The sequence below is a fragment of the Aplidium turbinatum genome, chromosome 7, assembly GCF_918807975.1.
Source record: "Aplidium turbinatum chromosome 7, kaAplTurb1.1, whole genome shotgun sequence".
Taxonomy (NCBI): Eukaryota; Metazoa; Chordata; class Ascidiacea; order Aplousobranchia; family Polyclinidae; genus Aplidium; species Aplidium turbinatum.
In genome coordinates, this window is record NC_137478.1 from 21,787,819 (window position 1) to 21,802,997 (window position 15,179).

A 15,179-nucleotide genomic window follows, 5' to 3' on the forward strand; every position below is an offset into this window, starting at 1 on the left:
AATTTTAAAAATGACGAGAACACATTGCAATATCTCAAACGCACGTAGGCAGTTACTGTGACGTAATAATCCACAAGAAATGATAAGATATTCAAGCAGCTGTTCAAGTTTGGCTCACACCTGTTCAAGCCCGGCCAACACCTGTTCAAGTAATTAAAGATTTAACGATGATGTAATGTTATGCTGCAGTTGCAAACGGTTGTGCAAATCAAGATTTAACGATGATGTAATCTAATCTTTGCTATTTTCTAGCAACAGTCCATGACGTAAGACGTCAGGTTTAGTAGACAACGGTTCTATGTGATGTTTGATATGAAAATTGTCCGTAACAACACTCCTGGATACAATAAATGTTCATTGATGGTACAGATCAGAGGTGCTGAATGGTGGCGGCGCCCAATATAGCCTCAAAAAATTATGCATCTCATGAATGCCATTGCGTCTCAACTAACCCTGCCTGCGGGGTTGGTTGAGTCAAACGGTGCTCTAAGTTTGAGGTAATAATAGTGGTACTTAAACGTGAGATAGCATTTTAATAAATGGGTAGCAGCAAGCATACTTCGTTACCGTTGTTTCACTTAAAGTTTCATAGGTGTATCTACAATAGGTAAAAAAATATAAGGAAAAATCTGAAACATGACTCAACTAACCCCACCTTTCCCTACTCGCATTATAATTTTAAGTTATCAGAAGGTGTTCGTATAATATTGTAGGTCTGTAACAAAATTGAATTTAAACATAATAGGATAGTGAATCATTATCACGAATTATATTTTAACAGTCGTCCAAATTGTCACGTAAAACTATACAATCAATTTAATGTTTTCTAAGCTGAGCTGGTCTGACTGTTGCCAAATGCGAACAACCATTTAATTGTCCGCACCCTTTTTTCTATTTAGCCTACTGTCACGATTTCTTTCTATCTCTTACCAGGAAAAAGACTTGGAAAGGTTCAATGACGTAGTTTAATGGGTTGTAACTGAAAAGCAGTCAATTAAATGTCAAATAGTTCTACTAATGAAATGATATATGAAAACGCTTGAAGGACTCCAACGAATGGTTTCTCAAATGACTCTAATTTCAAACACAAATTATATCAGCACCAATTCTCATCTACTTGTATTCAATTACTTCAAGTCTCAATCACCAATAATTTCTGCACCAACTACCAATCCACAACTCATAACACAACTCTCATAATCATCTCATCATAATCAACTCAATCTCTCAGCTCATAATAATCAACTCACATCGATAGCAATGGTTGTTACAGCAACGTCTGTTTTCCGAATGTCCACCGTCAGCAACGCATTCCCTGGCGAAGTGTCCGCGTCTACCGCATCTATAGCAAACTCCAAATGGTTGTCGCCTGCCCCCTCTCCTCGGTTCTTCGCACTTGTAGTATTCGTGATCGTGAGATTGTCGCTGATTATCTGCAGAACAATCTCGAGCAACATTTCCGATTATAAGATCAACTAAAGGGTTTGCAAGCATAATGCTTTCACAGTCCCACTACAATACGGAGTTTCGATATATATCCTCGCTAATGGTCCTTGGATTGAAGTGTTATTTATCGACATCACAATACCAGTTTTTCCCGTTAACTGACTTTCTTTAACCAAATCTCTCCTCACCATTATACCCGTAGAACCAGAATCACGTAAAACTTTTACCTTTTTGTTTCCAACTGTTCCATTCACTACTGGCAGGTAATCTTCAAGTATTATTTCTTCGTAAGCATCCTTTTTTGTCTTCTTTCCCGTTTTCTTCTCCAACTGATCATCTTCATCCGATCTCCCATTCCCAAGCGTGGGTTCATGAATCATTAATGCACAACCGCCTCGATAAACCTCTGTGTTTTTCCCATTCTTTCCAGACTGATTGGAAAGAGAAAACGACTTGTCCTTGCATTTCTTCGCTTCGTGTCCTTGCCTACTGCAACAATTGCACCACTTCCTCGATTCCTGATGATTTCTGTTAGTGTTCTTCCATCAGTTAACAGCCTTATGACCTAAGCCATTACAATTAAAACAACGTACTTCTCTTAGAACCGCACCTCCTTTAAAATTGTTTGTTTGCTCCTCGTCATCATCGAATGACAACATCTCTTCGGTCGACAACTTCTCATCATGGGCAACTAAATATTGTTCCGCCACACTGGCTATGTCTTCTAGAGTCTTTGGACTCCTCTCCATTAAATAAACAGACAGATCTTTTGAACATGAATCTGTGAATTGTTCCTTTACTATAAGGTTTGCCAATCCGTCCAATGATTGTTCAGCCCCCCGAAAGTTCAAACCATTTTAACAAAAGGTTTTTTAAACGTTCAATAAATTGACCTGGGCTTTCGTGTCGTTCAGGCTTTGCCTCACGGAATCTTTGACGGTATCCATGCTCGGTGAAATTGTATCGCTTTAACAGAGCTAACTTCAATTTGTGATAGTTCATTAAATTGTAAACAAGCAGAAGTCTCGAGATTGTCACGTAGGGAAAACGATTCTAGAAAATACATTGCATAATAATGATTTCGCAATCGGAGATCCATTGGTAAACATCCTTGTGACATCATGACAAACGATATTTGCAATTGTGGAAAACAACAGAATGTTCGAAGTTCGCATCTTATAGAATGATCTAGAATTACGTTACATAACAACGATTCCACAACCAAAGGTTACTACTAGTATCTTGACCGAACGCGCTGTTTTAGTTATGAAATCCTGAGCGGTATGGTATTATCGGTCAATGATGTTATGTAACGTAATGTTATGTAACGTAATTCTAGATCATTCTGTAAGATGCGAACTTCGAACATTCTGTTGTTTTCCACAATTGCAAATATCGTTTGTCATGATGTCACAAGGATGTTTACCAATGGATCTCCGATTGCGAAATCATTATTATGCAATGCATTTTCTAGAATTGTTTTCCCTACGTGACAATCTCGAGACTTCTGCTTGTTTACAATTTAATGAACTATCACAAATTGAAGTTAGCTCTGTTAAAGCGATACAATTTCACCGAGCATGGATACCGTCAAAGATTCCGTGAGGCAAAGCCTGAACAACACGAAAGCCCAGGTCAATTTATTGAACGTTTAAGAAACCTTTTGTTAAAATGGTTTGAACTTTCGGGGGGCTGAACAATCATTGGACGGATTGGCAAACCTTATAGTAAAGGAACAATTCACAGATTCATGTTCAAAAGATCTGTCTGTTTATTTAATGGAGAGGAGTCCAAAGACTCTAGAAGACATAGCCAGTGTGGCGGAACAATATTTAGTTGCCCATGATGAGAAGTTGTCGACCGAAGAGATGTTGTTATTCGATGATGACGAGGAGCAAACAAACAATTTTAAAGAAGGTGCGGTTCCAAGAGAAGTACGTTGTTTTAATTGTAATGGCTTAGGTCATAAGGCTGTTAACTGATGGAAGAACACTAACAGAAATCATCAGGAATCGAGGAAGTGGTGCAATTGTTGCAGTAGGCAAGGACACGAAGCGAAGAAATGCAAGGACAAGTCGTTTTCTCTTTCCAATCAGTCTGGAAAGAATGGGAAAAACACAGAGGTTTATCGAGGCGGTTGTGCATTAATGATTCATGAACCCACGCTTGGGAATGGGAGATCGGATGAAGATGATCAGTTGGAGAAGAAAACGGGAAAGAAGACAAAAAAAGATGCTTACGAAGAAATAATACCTGAAGATTACCTGCCAGTAGTGAATGGAACAGTTGGAAACAAAAAGGTAAAAGTTTTACGTGATTCTGGTTTTACGGGTATAATGGTGAGGAGAGATTTGGTTAAAGAAAGTCAGTTAACGGGAAAAACTGGAATTGTGATGTCGATAAATAACACTTCAATCCAAGGACCATTAGCGAGGATATATATCGAAACTCCGCATTGTAGTGGGACTGTGAAAGCATTATGCTTGCAAAACCCTTTAGTTGATCTTATAATCGGAAATGTTGCTCGAGATTGTTCTGCAGATAATCAGCGACAATCTCACGATCACGAATACTACAAGCGCAAAGAACCGAGGAGAGGGGGCAGGCGACGACCATTTGGAGTTTGCTATAGATGCGGTAGACGCGGACACTTCGCCAGGGAATGCGTTGCTGACGGTGGACATTCGGAAAACAGACGTTGCTGTAACAACCATTGCTATCGATGTGAGTTGATTATTATGAGCTGAGAGATTGAGTTGATTATGATGAGATGATTATCAGAGTTGTGTTATGAGTTGTGGATTGGTAGTTGGTGCAGAAATTATTGGTGATTGAGACTTGAAGTAATTGAATACAAGTAGATGAGAATTGGTGCTGATATAATTTGTGTTTGAAATTAGAGTCATTTGAGAAACCATTCGTTGGAGTCCTTCAAGCGTTTTCATATATCATTTCATTAGTAGAACTATTTGACATTTAATTGACTGCTTTTCGGTTATAACCCATTAAACTACGTCATTGAACCTTTTCAAGTCTTTTTCCTGGTAAGAGATAGTAAAAAATCGTGACGTTGTGGGGGCTCGTCCGGGATACAACCGAAAAAATCCGAAAAACGATAAACCGATCAACCGAAGATTACCGAAAGATTTATTGAAAGAATAATAAATTAACAACAAGCTGTCAAAATGGCGGATACCGTCAAACATGAGTTGATTGAAGACTTACGGAGCATGGCTGAACGAATGGGGCTGAGTGACAATCGGAAGTCTCAGTTTGTGATGGAAGAGTATCACAAGATAATGGACCAAAAAGCTCAGCAAGAAGCTGACGAAAGAGAAGAAAGAAGAGCTGCTCGTGAAATAAGGAAAGCAGAACTTGAAGCTGAAGAAAGACGAGCACAACTTGAAGCTGAAGAAAAACGAGCACAACTTGAAGCTGAAGAGAAGCGGGCACAACGCGAAGCAGAAGCTAAAGAGAAGCGAGCACAACGGCAGTACGAAGCAGAAGCTGAAGAAAGAAAAGCGCAATATGAATTGGAAAAGTTAAATTTTGAAATAGAAAAACAAAAGCTGGACATTGGTGAGCGATCTAATTCTACTAATGATAATGCTCGAGATGTTATTGTGGCGCAAGTTAGACGTCCAGATTTGCCATCATTTGTTGAAGAAAAAGATGAGTTGGATAGTTATTCGTTTAGATTTGAAAGATATGCTACAATAGCCAAATTGGAGAAGTCGACGTGGGCTACCCAGCTAAGCATGTTATTATCGGGACAAGCTCTTGATGTATATTCAAGACTTTCGCAAGAAGAAACCGTGACACCTACTTTGGGAGCAGGTTGCATGGAAAATTACAGAATCTTTAGGAAATAATACTGGGTCTAAGTTAGTTCACTATAGTTACGTTAGTTCACTATAGTTAAAAAAAGGAAAACTTATTTGACGCAATAATTGATCGCTACACTGCAAGTTTGCACAACCCTAGTTTAATCAGCAGATACTGTATTTCAATTTGTGGCTGCAAGCACTGATTTTAATCGGTTGCGCTTTGTTGGCGTTGGACTGCATTCGTTTTCAGAGCAAGGCTAGCAGGTTTGCCTGTTTGTAGCGTATGTTTTTTATATAGGCTGGCCTATAGGCTATTAGCCTGTATTGACACACAACCGGTTCCTGAAACACTGCTTGTTGCTGAAGCCACATGCAATAATCCGAAATAATCAAGAGCCACTAAACAAACTTAGGCTAATAGAAATAACTTATCATAAAAATGCTAAAAATTCTGATGCAGTATGAAAATTTTTTTACAAACGCACCGGTGGCGAAGCCTACCTATTTTAAAAAGTGTCCAATAGTGTGCTAATCAATAAGCCGGAGTCCTGTTTGTAGCCTAATCTAAAAGCTGGTTCTTAAGCTGCAACGTCCAGCGTTTTTATTGTTAGTAGGCTACGGTATAAAAATTAGTAGAAGTCTTAAATCTTGGATGTAAGTTTCGATAAGTTATGGAATGAATAGGTTTTCGATATGTAAGTTTGATAACTTATGTGTTTCAAGTACCGTAGTTTCAACATGCAGTCAAATGTGGAAAAGTAGCGTAGATTTCAAGATGGGCAGTAGCCAGGAGGCTATGCTATAACTGTAGAAACTCTCGTTATGGGCTTCAGTTTCAAGTTTGATTTCAATTAGTTTTGCACTCTGTGTTAGCTTAAGTTTGTCAGACCCGTCTTAAGCTACTCTCTTTTTTTCGATGTATCAACTTAGCTTATGTTATCGCAATAAACTAGGGGAAGGTCGGGTTAGTTGAGCCACTTTTTGCAATTTTTTTTTCATATGAGTTGCTTTTATTTCTTCATTCACAGTGCTCTACCTTCTGCGTATATTAATCAATATTTGTAGGAAGTACAAGCCTTATCGGACGACGACAACCGGGTCTACAGGTGTTTAAAAAGTAGTAGCCAAATGGCTCAACTAACACCACGGTAAGGGTTAGTTGAGCCACAGACTGGGGTTAGTTGAACCTCATTTATTATTTTTGAAAACACAAATTTTTACCACGTTTCTTTTCCAAGCCTTAGTTTATATTTAAAGTAATAATATCAATGTATGAAAACAGGTTAACAATTGTTCCAAGAATCGTTCGTAACTCAATGTGCAGATAAAATAATGAAGGTATTGCTACGGCATCCAAATAACACGATTTCATTATAGCTTGACCACGTTTATGAGCTTGTGTTGAGTTTTATAAATCAAACAGATTTATTGGACCGTAAACAGGCTTATCCAACGGCTGCAATCTATGTAAGGTGTGTGGAGGTATCGTAAGCATTATAACACTCTTTATACACTGGCTCAACTAACACCAAAGGCAGTGGCTCAACTAACACCTTAACTATACCTCCATAAAAATGTTATAACTACAGCAAAACTTCAAGGCACACAATGCCGCTTTTTATTCAGAACGTAGCTTGTTTGGTAAGCTACCAAACAAATTAAATGAAACTGTCTCAATAACCAAGTATAAAAAATATTATTGGACATACGTCTATTTTCAAAATCTACTTTCCAAGGTCAAAACACAACTTTTTAACTTCAGCACCTGGTCACAGCGGTAAACCATAATCTCTTCGTGGGAAAATTGTAACATAAAATTCCCGGATCCGTTCGTCTGCATGTAATGACCGAAAAAGAAACACTCTTTCGAAACGTCTATTCAAAAAGTGTATTCCTGTAAAATTAGCCCGCGGCTATCGAACAAAGCAATTGATTCATGAGTGATTTGCTGAGCTTCCTCTAAGCTATCAGCCGAAAATATAAAATCATCCATGTACATATTATTTGCAATATTGCAGAGAGTCAATTCACCAGCACCGCTGGGATTCTGCTCGATCATTTTCTTTATAGCCAAGCAAGCGATATATGGGCTACTCTTTATTCCCCAAGGGTGTACACAAAAACGAAATGGTACCATCCGACCATTTTCAAGGTCATCATCTTCAAACCACAATATACGAAACAAATCTCTTTGCGACTCAGGTAACTTTATTTGAAAGAAGCATTTAGTCACATCAGCCATGAGACCAAATCTACCAAGCCGAAATCTAGCCAAGACATCTACCAGAGGGTTTAACAAGTCAGGACCCGAAAACATTATATCATTAACACAAGTTCCTCGAAATTCAGACTTGCCATCGTAAACAATACGCTTTTTTATTTGTGACGTCACAAAGTATGGTAAATACCATTCAAATCCCTTTACATTTTCTGCTTCACCAGCATGCTCAATATAACCATTAGATTTAAGATCCTACATGGTGTCAGTAAGGAAATCACAAAGTTCAGGTTGTTTTAAAGCCTTCTTCTTTAAAGCAGCAGCTCTATCTGACGCCAACACAAAATTGTTAGGTAAATCAATACCTTCCTTCAACGGTACAGGTATCTCAAATCGACCATCTTTCAACTCAATATTCGGTTCAACAAGTTCTCTAGCCACATTATCATTGCGAGACAATTCACAGGTTTCATTTTGCAACGTCAAATCCTGAATGACTTTATTCAGGTCTGCTATTTCCATATCACGAGACTCAATTTTACGATGAAAGCCAGAGATGACATCCGACTCTGAAGACGTCTGCACTCTGCACACATTAGCAACGCTTTCATCTAAGAGTGACTTACAACCACAAGCCAACCAACCGAGAGGAATGAGCAAAGCATGCGGTTCACTACGATTTTCACCAACACGCTCCTCTTTGGCCCACATCAAATAAGCGTTGTCGTTGCCAATCAGTACATCTACAGTACTACAATCATTCAAATGAAACATATTCACGTCATGAAAATGACGGAAACCACTTAAATCCTGCTTGTGCGGTAAAGTTTTAACATCATCAGCCCAAGCTGGGTTAACCACCGAAGTCATATCACAAAACAGTTCATTCGTCTCTAACGACTGGATGTTGAAACAAGGTTAGCACAAGTAGGTTTCTGACCAGCCAGAGTATCCATTTTAAACGACGCTTTATCATACGGTTTAAGACCAAGTTCGCACACCAAATCACTCGAAACAAACGTCAACTGCGAACCAGAATCATGCTGACAATACACCAACTTCGATTTGCCAGTCATTGGATTCAAAACACGAGCAGCAGTAATGCGGTTAAAAGCTGCTTTAACATTTCCAATCTTAACATTACGCACAGGAACTTTGGCACCAGCATCATCTTTGCCAATCGAATCCAGAGAATCACGTGACGTCACATAAAAATCATGCAGAAGAAAATAGTGTTTCCTATCGTTGTTAGGGACACACTTACGACAGTTGGTTGCATGAACGCAATCCCTAACCATATGCTGGCGCAAACAATTCAAGCATTTGCCAGCTTTCACAATGACATCTCTCCGACCTTTAGGTGTCAAGTGCAAAAATCTTTACAATTAGACAAAAAATGATATTCAACTTGACCACGTGACGAACAATAAAAACATGCCGGTATGTCACTACGTCTGGCCACACCACCGCGCGGTGCGCCAACAGCAGTCGAGTACTGCGAACTCCCTGAAATCACATTATGATGGGGTTTTACGGACGTCTGCCTAACCGGACAAGAAGGCAACTTTCCTTTGCCAAACTTTTCAAAATGCTGCGACTCACCAGAATCGCCCATTAGCATAATGCTAAAATCAGTCGACTTGCGCGTTTCCTCCCGTACTACAAATTCAAACAAACTCTGAAAAGTAGGCTCATCAGTGCCACCATACTGATCACCTGAAAAGTCAAGATAACGCTGCTTAGCGTCAAACGGGAGTCGCTTAGCCAAATCCAAAACAAAACGTCCTTCCAATTTGTCACGCTGACCATAAGCTTGCGCGTAAAGCAGACACTGCGACAATTCATCTTTAAACTCTTTCAAATCACTGGAAGAGATAGAAGTCAATTTGCTACCATAGCGATACTTTCTAATTTCTGGTTCGGCGAAAAGACCTCCACGAACTCCAAAACGCTGGGACAAGCGAGCTAACGATATTTCTATTCTGTCTTCCTCTGACAAGCCAGGGGTGTCAGAAACCAAATTAGCAATCGTTTGAGCAGCTGTCCTAACACAAGCTGCTTGTAACAAAGTCAAACGAGTTCCTTTAAAGGGCGAAGCTGCCATCAAGGCCGTAACACAATTTTTAAAGAAAATAAATGGCATATTATTACCGTCGTAACCAATCAAGGCCGCCTTATCGAAAAACGTCCTACTATTTTGGTATTCAAAAAAGCAATCCTGTTGTTGAGAACTTGATTTAGCGGGAGAAGACAAGCTATATCCCTTAAGGGGCTGAGGGGCCTCAGTCACATGCACAGCCCGATCACGATCCTCACACACGTTAAAATCAGGAGACGCGATACGCCTCTCACAACCACCCAAATTACGTGTAGCTGGGCGATCAATAACTAGCGGCGCAGAAAACTGTGAAGGGGGCAAAACATTACTTGTGATAGCGGCCCCGTGACCTGTACGCTCTGGGGGAAGAGTTCGGCTAAAATTCGCAGGCTTTGGCTTTAGATCCTTCGGAAGATCCTTAGCTGCTGCCCCGAGACCTCCTGAAACAGTTTGAAAACATGTGGATTGTACTGGTCCACTTACAGATTGAACAGGCGTCTGGAAAAGGTTATGTAAATTAATCTGCGATTGATGTTCATTTCTGGAACGGCTAGAAGATCCCTTTTTAGAACTACGCCGGGAGCCCAACTCTGATCGATATTCAGCTAAAACTACCTCTTTACGTTGTTCAGCCCTCAACTGAGCGTCTTTGAGTGCGAACTCAGCAGCTCTCGCTTCAGCTTTCGCGGCAGCCTCAGTTCGTATGGCCTCAGCTCTCGCGGCGGCCTCAGCAGCTCTCGCTTCGGCCTCAGCTCTCGCGGAAGCCTCAGCTCGTATGGCCTCAGCTCTCGCGGCGGCCTCAGCTCGTATGGCCTCCGCTCTCATGGCAGCCTCAGCAGCTCTCGCTTCGTCGGCTTCGGCTTGTATTTGGAGCTCCTCTCGTCTTAGCTGTAGGTTACTTTGTGCCACTATCCGAGACGAACTCCTAGACATTCTAGTGCTTACATTTGAGGCGCTATCCTCAGGATGTATGTCAGCATCCAACCTATCTGAGAACTCACTTTCTTTTTGTTCGAAGTTATTTTTTAACGAGTTAAATTCGGGATCTACCCTATCACGAAGTTCTGCCAAGATTGCAGAGTTAAAAATTTTAGTCAAAAGAGCATGGAAATGCCGTAAATCCTCTTCCAAAGTAGAGAACTTAGATCTAAAAATTAACAGTTCCTGCTTATCACTCAAAGAACCTAGGGCTACAGAAAGTTCCCCAATTTGAGTCAAAATATCCCTTCTAAGATGCCGGGCCTCTCGAACTGACTTAGCCTCATCGTTACTGGGTCCCTCCCCAGAATGGCCTGCCCGACCGCAAAGAACATCATCAGGCCTAAACTCAGTCGAGTCTACGGCGGATGAGTCCTTGTCGCCACCGAGGGTAGACATATTAAATGTTGGGGCTAAATTTAACAATTAAAAAATTAAGTTACACAAACACACAAAATTAAGTTATAAAAAACTTAACTTCAAAGACCGTAAAAATACAAAAAAGAATTTAAATGCACGATACCGTAGCTGTACGAGTATATGAAGTCCAAAAGTTCCACAAAACTTGCTTGGATTCTTCGACTTGAATCTTCAAGCACAGATCGATTGTCTTTAATCTTCTTTCTTGCCAATGAATGTCAAAGTTATTTTTCTTCAGTACCAAACTGAGAAGAAATGTCTTTAATTTTTTTTTGCTTCTGTAGCCTACCAACCAACAACTTCGTTTTTATTATTTATGCTGCCTGTGCTTCCGTACAAACACCAGCTAGACTAACGTCTTTATTATTTATGGTTACAGCGGTAAACCATAATCCCAAGTAGCAAAGATTGGCGTCCAGCCAGCTCCACGCTAGCGAAGTTATTGGCGACGCGCCAGCGATAATCGCCAGCCAGCCGCCACCGATCTGCTCATCGCATAACCGGCGTAACGCTGGCGAAATTCGACAATAAAGTCGGCTGTGCGTAAGCGCCTCGATGGCGAAAGTCGCTCAAGTTAGTTAACGGCGCGCTGTCTGTACACCTACGAATTTCGCTAAACTTACTGGCACGTTTTTCCGGCTGCGCGCACTGTCGCTGGACTGACGAATGTCGCCCTGCTGAAGCCTCCTTTTTTTCGGCCACCAGCAGCAGCTGTTGTTTTGCGAAATTATCAAAACAAAACACTAAAACTTTTTGAAGCATTTTGTGTATTAATTGTCTTTTTGTGGTTAAAGCGAGACGCAATTCAAAAATGTAAAACAACGAAAACAATGAAGATTTTTAATACATTGTCTTACCACAGCTCCATTTTCGTAACACAATGCAAAAAAATGTTTCAGTAATTAATGAATGGCGGTTTTTCTGATCATTTGTAATACAAATAACAAAACAATTTACAAGTCCAAGCCATGGGAGAGCAAAGCTAAAGACTATAAACATGAGATTATTTGTAAAAGCCCAGCAGCTGTGAAGTGAATTTTGACAGTTTTCGCGAAACAATAATTTTTAAGCAAAAAATTCTATTAAAAAAAACTTTCTTGGTTTTCGAAAGTATAATGAGTTTGATTAAAATGTTTGCTTGCAAGATTTACCCTAGGCCTAGGGTAGGGGTAAGTAAAATTTACTCCCGGTTAGAAACCAATTGTGTACTACGTACTACAGTATCATAACTATAAGCATATATTGTAGGTATTGCAATACGTCAAAATCACAGCACTGGAAGAAAATACACAGCAACATCAAGAACACTACCATTGCTTCCATTGTATTCTCTGATGTAATAAAGGTTAATACGAAGCTAGCAGAGAAATTCAGATTAATGAGTTTTTTGTGCTATCTGGCTTTGCTATCTGTCACCAGCCGCCTTCAAATACCGCTTCACTGCAGATTCGATATCTTTGTCCGTCGCCTTGGCTTGCCTTCGAATCACATCTGTAATAATACAAAATGAGCTCTCTGTGAAAACAATTTCGCTCACAACAACAACTTAATTACACTACTAACTCATTATTAGATAGCACATCTTATGATCGTGGATTAAATGTCGAAAATATGTAGTAAGAATGACGCAGAATTAGGTCAGAGCGTCATAATCACCACTGTGTATTGAGCGGGAACATTTGCTGTTGTATGGAATATATCCAGCTGCGATTACCAGCGCTGTAGGTCTTGTTTGCAAAGTGTTAATCCGAAGTGCTAATTTATATTGGCTGGCAATATTGTCGTTTTTATATCGATTCAATGTTGTCGGACATTGAATCGTTGTTAAAAAGGAAAACTAGGTTAGTTGACATCCGAGGGGAAAACACGTGTCTTCATAGTTCAGAAATGTTCCCGCTGTGGGTTAGTGACTTCAAACCCTCAATGGTGACATCATAACGGAATAAATGGTCAGATTTTATGAAAGGCGGTATGCAGTTGAAACAATTTACTGAGCTGCGAGCAGTTGAAACAATTTAGTGTCGTTAGATGGTCCCGCAATACCGGATTACAATCCCGATAAAGCAGTTATCGCGTGGTGCAACGATTCTATTGCAGGACGTCGCCCAGAGTTCAACAACGCTAAGTTATCATTTTAACATTGTTGCAAGTTTAATTTTATTTGCTTGTGCTATCGTTACTTTGGCCTCCAAGCACGCAGATTTGGCCGCCGAGAAGGAGCTTTCGGTAGGCCACGATGGCTGCCGGAAAAAAACACGAGTTTTGAGGCCTGCCCTAGTCAACAATTTGGGTTGATCCTTTCCTGAAAAGCATAGGCTAGGCTAACAATATATACTGCATCATGTTGGCATCAAAAAAGGTTTTGCCATTTTTTACATCATAATAATAAACCAGTAGAGTAGTAGACTACTATTTCTGGTGCTTTCGTGTGTATCTCTAGTTTTAGAAGCACTGTGAACACAAATCAACACAACACTTCAAAACTAACCGCAGCTATATCTTCTTAGAAACATCGTCCATTTTCCAGGAATAGGTTGAATGCCATTCTTTGCTGCGTTTGTCTGGTTGAATGGCGGTCACCAGGTTTCAGAATCAGATCCAACTATTATGGATAATTGCCATAGCGCCATTCTCTCCATCAAACTCTATTATATGATATTGTTCCATTTCTGTATCTCTCGTCCAAGAAAACCTTGTATCAATAATAGGCTATGAACAAAACTACAGTTAGTTAAGAATAAACCTGTGAACAAAGCACATGTAAAACAAATAATTCCTCATGGTTTGTTCCGATCTTAATTTTGTAATATAATATATACAAAAATTAAATTAGTAATACACAATCTATACAGCAACCAGTATATACCTGTACCACAGACTAACTTCAGACTTAGGTTTTTATTGCATTGTAGCACTAAAGTAATTGCATTACCGAAATCTCTATCAATGTGCCTAAAAACCTGCTGAAAAAACACGATAGCCTAATTTGTTTTGTAGCTATTTCCTTATCTACTTTTGCCTTAAGTTCATTGGTAGTTACATCTTAAATGCAATAAAACATGTTCACATAAATTACGTGTAACATTATTTAGTGGTTTACCGCAAGTGACTAAAATACTGAATACCAGACACCATCAAATCAACCACTTAGTGAATTTGTTAGCAACACGATTGCATATCGCAGTAACCTAACGACTAACTAACGAGGTCCCTAACCCTAAGCTTTATTACACAGCAGTCTACCCAATAACTGAGCAAACAGGCTTCAACTGAATCAAATCAATCGCGTGTTTGAAATGGCACGTGACTTCAATCAAGCGCAACTAAAACGGAATGAAGCGCGGCCTTTCGTAAGAAACTCGACACAGCGCGTTGTCAGCGGAAAACGAGCAAAAATCGAAAGCGCGTCTCTCGCACGAAAGTCGACCGCGCGAAGCCAGCAGAAAACGATGAACTTTGAAGAAAAAAAGTCATGACGATATTCGCCATCCAGGCGCTGGCCTACCGCTAACGATTTTCGATGTCGCCAATGTGAGCGCTCGCCGCCCTGATGACGCCAGCTGCACGCCAACTATTGCTACCTGGGATCTCTTCGTGGGAAAATTGTAACATAAAATTCCCGGATCCGTTCGTCTGCATGTAATGACCGAAAAAGAAACACTCTTTCGAAACGTCTATTCAAAAAGTGTATTCCTGTAAAATTAGCCCGCGGCTATAGAAAATGGGTGCAACGCGTACACCACTAAAAATTGTCACTACAGAACAGATTACTTGGATAAAGACGGAATTTTTGTCCAGCTAGCAAGCACTAAGCAAACAGTTAAATGTGCGACTAACTCTCAAGCAACCATTTCACGAATGACCAGAATAGATATCAATATCTCAAATTCACGTATGCAGTACTGTGACGCAATAGTGAAAGACATTGTCACGCAATTCAAAACAGGTGTTCAAGCTGGTGATCCAATGTTTCATGTTTAAACAGGTTTCAAACTGAAACAGATTTAAACAGGTTTGACACAAGTCGTACGAACGATGGTGCAATCTCTGCTCATGTTTAGGAAAAATTCCATGACGTAATACGCTAAGATTCAGTAGACCTGAACGGTTTTTATATGACGTTTGATTAGGTGAACAATTGTTTGGAACAGCACCATATATAATATCAATCGTCAACTCAAACCAGACAGGA